This window comes from Glycine max, chromosome 20 (assembly GCF_000004515.6).
Source record: "Glycine max cultivar Williams 82 chromosome 20, Glycine_max_v4.0, whole genome shotgun sequence".
Lineage (NCBI taxonomy): Eukaryota > Viridiplantae > Streptophyta > Magnoliopsida > Fabales > Fabaceae > Glycine > Glycine max.
The window spans coordinates 31993942-31999441 of NC_038256.2; positions in this window are offsets into that span (position 1 = coordinate 31993942).

The following is a 5500-nucleotide window of genomic DNA, read 5'->3' on the forward strand; positions in this document are numbered from 1 at the left end:
GTCAGTAGTTTGTTCTCCGAAAAAAGAAGGGGGTTTAGGCCTTTTTAATCTCAAGGACTGGAACCTTGCGCTTCTTTCCCATATCCTGTGGGACTTTCATTGTAAGAAAGATTCTCTATGGGTTCGATGGGTTCACCATTACTATTTCAGAGGGAGCGATGTGTGGAATTACAATACTTCTTCATCAGATTCAGTTTTGATAAAGAAAATCATTCAAATAAGGGACTTTATTATCTCTAAAGAGCTAAGTACGGAAGAGGCCAAAAAGAGGATTCAATCTTGGAGCACCAATGAACAATTGCTTGTTGACAAAGTCTATGAATACATTAGAGGTGTCCAGCCTACTGTTAGTTGGTGTTCAGTTATATGGAACCCAGCAATCCCACCTAAGATGTCTTTCATTTTGTGGCTTGCTAAAAGGAACCGGCTGCTTACTCTTGACAATGTTGCTTTTTTGAACAAGGGTTCCCTCTGCCCTTTATGCTCAAATGAGGCTGAGTCAAATGCTCATTTGTTCTTTTCTTGCAGGAAATCTTTCCAAGTTTGGGCTCACATTCGTGATTTGGCTCCTTTTCGTAGGCGTTTCACTTCTTTACAGCGCATTACTGACTCTTTAATTAGGGGCAGATCCACATCAGGTGTTCAAGGAAAATTACATTGTCTGGCTATAGCAATTACAGTCTACTGCATATGGCTGTCTAGGAACAAGCTGATTTTTGAAGATTATCAATTTTCTATAATAGAGGTTATTAGCAAGATTAAGTTTCTTATGTATAGACAAGCGCACCTGTTGCATTTGTTTTAGCATCTTGATATAGGTCTTCTTGTATTAGGGAGGCTTTTGATTTTCTTTAACTGCGGGGTATGTCCCGTTTATTATTGTATCATTTTGGGTTTAATATAATTTACATTTTTCCCCAAAAAAAAAAAGAAACCAAAAAAAGAAGGAGAACAACCTGGAAAAAAACCCAGCAAAGTCAGCCAAGCACCAAACAGGCGAAAAAAAAACATATATAGGAAAGAAGCACAAAAGCCACAGAAGCACACCTTGAGTGGAGGAAGCAAGCAAAGACAAAGTGAAGAATCGAGGAGGAACTGAATGAAGAAGCAAGTGAAGAACTGAGGGAACAGAAACGAAGAAGCGGTCAACTAATACAAACCAAAAAACTGAAGAAGAAACAAAAGAGTGAGGCAACGTAGCACAGTGGAGGGGCACAACAATAAATGCACCTGGAAAGAAGACCAAGGCAACATAGCAAAAGTGCCACATGGCAGAAAACAAACTCAACATAGCAAGCCAGATGGCAGAAGACTAAGGCCAAAGTTGGAGGGGTAAAATTACCAAAAAAACAGCAAAAGTGCCACATGTCAAGCTCTCAGCCATGTGCATTTTAGAGATCCTATTGGGCTTCTCTTTTAACATCAGATGGAGCAAAATCACAAAAGAACAGTCAATAACCAAACACACATAAATGTGAACTAATATTTAAGCAATGGAATAACATCTTACCTATTTTCTGATTGTCCTAACCTGGTTAAGTGACAACCAACACATACCAGACATGGAGAGATATTAGAAAACATACCAGGCATGACCACATGTTACCTATTTTCCAATTTTCTTGATCCTGTTCAAATGCCAACATAAACAACCACAAAAGTTAACAAATAAGATCATAAGGGAACAAAAACAACATTTCATTATTGATTGTAACTTTTTTTTATCCTGACCAAACAAAATAACCATAAATGCATATATATTAAATATAATTGAATCACGACGGCAACATCTTACCAACCTAACCATTGGCTCAACCCTGCGTAAAAATGGAAGACCATAGCAGCTGGCAAACTCAACTGGAATTGAAAACAGGAAAAATTAAGAAAAAAGAAAGCAAACCGAGGAAGCAAAATAAGGAAAACAGAATTTTGCAGATGGAGCAACCAACAAAAAACAAAGGCAACACAACAGTATAATTACCAAAATAAAACTTCATTTAGGCATTTGACCAAACACATAACTTAGAACCCATTTCACCAACAATTTACATGGCAGAAAACAAAAGCAAGCCAACAAGCCAGTTGCAACATCATTTTCAGCCTCATTCAAGTACTCTAAGAAGTGCAACCAATAATCATCCTACAGATTGCAAGACAGTATATACTAGACATGCATAAGAAAAAGCAAACATCCATAGGAATCAGTCAATCTGCGGGCACAAGTGTATAATAGACATGCAAGTGTCAGCATCACACCAAAAAAATATAGAAACAAACAATCCTCAATGTATCAATTTATAATCAAAACACACCCACAATTTTTCGGAAACAAACCCCAGCAGAAACTGACTGAAACACAATGATACAAAAAATCCAACCATGCATTCAGAAAAAGAAAAAAATCTCAAGAAAACACCAACAATAAAAAACACAAAAAAAAATACTTAAGCTAAAGAACCTCTACCAAACGTCAACTGCCTCAAAAGTTAGACAGAAAATAGGGGATTTATTTTCCAAAATTTTACAACCAAAAGGAAGGCCAAACCAAAGTTGATGCCTATGTGAGAAGGTATTACCTTCACTCCCCACAACCAAAGAGAACACCATACCAAACAAAACTGCAAAACAAACGGAAACGGCCTCAAATAGAAAAGCAAAGTAAGGAAAAATCCAAAAACACATGTAATAAAACACAAAACAGAGGAAATAAAAGGACAAATCAAGGAACCACAAAACATGAACGCAAGAATGCAGCAAAAGAAACCCACAAACAAAGGAGAACAACCCGGAAAAAAAACCCAGCAAACTCAGCCAAGCACCAAACAGCCGAAAAAAAACCATATATAGGAAAGAAGCATAAAAGCCACAGAATCACACCTTGAGAAGAAGCAAGTGAAGAACTAAGGAAATAGAAACGAAGAAGGAATCAACTGATACAAACCGTGCATAAAAATGGAAAACCATAGCAGCTGGCAAACTCAACTGGAACTGAAAACAGGAAAAATTAAGGAAAAAGAAAGCAAATTGACGAAGCAAAATAAGGAGAACAGAGGAAACAAATTAGTAGTTATTAAAGAATTAAAGCATGAATCGATCCAGACACAGGAAGCATTAACACAAATGAGAGGAAGAAAGAGAAGTGGTGGAGCAACCAACAGAAAACAAAGACAACACAGCAAGTCAGGTGGTAGAAGACTAAGCCCAAAGCTGGAAGGGTAAAATTACCAAAAATCTAACAAAAGTGCCACATGTCAAGCTCTCAACCATGGACATTTTAGGGATTTCATTGGTCTTCTCTTTTATTATATACCTTGGATGGATTGTCACTTTGGCAAATCAAATATGAAAAAAATTTAAGCTCAACTTATATTAGTAACATATCAACGTGTCACATGCTGTACAAATTTTTATTTAAATGTATATTTTTCCAAATACAAACAAACATTAATATATTAAATAATTCCATTACTAAAACTTTTCAATAATGAAATTGCTTCATGCTTTATCATGTGCCACTTTCCCTTCAACAAAAACTAACCAAAGAAAAGAAAAAATCAAAAATAGACACATACAAAAACAACTAAACCATGTGCTGCATATTAGGAAAACTTAATTTAAACAATATATATATATATATATATATATATATATATATATATATATATATATATATATGACAAATATTGGCCAGAAATTACTGTTTTAATGCAATCAGGATCGGTGTCCATGTTCAGTGGATTGCGTTTTTCGGGTGTGCAAAAGAATCCAGAAGGGTTTCTCTGATTGCTCAGCGTTAAACTCAAACCCCACTTTGTTGTACTTGAAAAGGGCTATTGGTGTGAGAGGGACAACAACAATGCACCACTTTCTTTTTTCTTTCTTATTTTTTTTTTCGCACCCCTTTCTTTAATTTGGGTGTTAGACACTTAGAATATTTTTTTTTTTCCATTCCAAGTTTCCAACTCACCACACGGAATATTTTTTTGATTTAGTTCCATAAACATATTTTTTTTCTTCTTAATCTCATATTTCTCATATGTTTATGTAACCATATGATTAGTGTTGATTGGTTATTTCATGTCATGTGGACATGGCATATTTTTTTCTTTTTGTTTTTGAATACGATAATAATTAATCTTTCAATTATGATCCGCTTAATATTTTTTATTGTACATGTAAATATCAAATTAAATCTCTTAAGTCTTAATAATATTTTTTGCATACGTACAATTTATAAAATCTCGAGATTAAATTGAATATCACAAGCTCAAGGAATTCAAACTCGTCGAACTAAAAGTGATGATTTCTTGACTAAATATTAGTACCTTGTTCCAGATTTTATTTCAAAATTAATTTTATGTATTTTTTTTCTCTAATTTTTATGTGTTTCAACAATTCTCGATTTCTCCTCAAAGACACTTTTCAGTTTGTGTTTCTTTTTAGATATTTTAAACTATTATTTTAGCACGTGCATCACATAAACTAAATATTTTAAATATATAATTTATAAAATTCCATCTAACTACAAATTAATATATAAATGAAAAAGGTTGATTTTTTTTGGTAAAAAAAAGAAGAAAATGATTGATTTTATTTTTCAAAATTCATCACATTCAAATTATTTCTAAATGATTGATAATGTAAGTATCTTTACACATAAAAAATGTTTTTTTTTTATCAAACTTAAATTCAATTGTACAGTGTTTTATTAAGAAAGAAATTTATTTTACTTTTTTTTATTTTCACATAAATTGGAGGTCTTCATGTTTCATATTTAGTATCTATTTTAAAATATAACATTTTCATCAAAGAACTTTTTTGCTAATTCCTTTTTAGCTAAATTTTCTACAAAATTATACTCGTAACAAAAATCTAATTTTTCAAGTTAAAATACATTTTTACCACGGTAGTTTAACTTTAAGAAACTCTATTAGTCATCTCTCAACCTTAATCTATAATTGGGTTGGTTAATATTATGCCATTCTTATTAAATTATCTAATGTAGTAAATAATTAAAGTAAATATTTAAAGATATTCTGTTTCTCTTTAATTTATAAAAAACTTAAATAAATATTTTCAAGAATACTTATCATCAATCAACCAAATTTAATTCAAGGGATGTTTATTGGGATTCACCATTATCAAAAATTATGTTTTTTAGACATAAATAAACTTTTCTTATACTAAATGCTCCTTTAATTGCCTAAAATCAATCCCAATGTTAACAAAATAATATTTTTATCATAATATATATTTTCTTTCATGTGAAGTGAGAAATATATCATAAAAAATTTAGATCAATTATTAATATTTTTGTCATTTTATATTTATCAATTATTTTAACAAATAAATTTTTATCAAATATTTATAATTTAATAAGATACTTTAATAGCGTTTGACTAGTACTTCTATTTCTAAATATAATAATTTATATAATTTAATTTCTATCCTTTAAGAATTTTATTTAATTTGATTAGTAAGATTAAGTTTATTAACAATT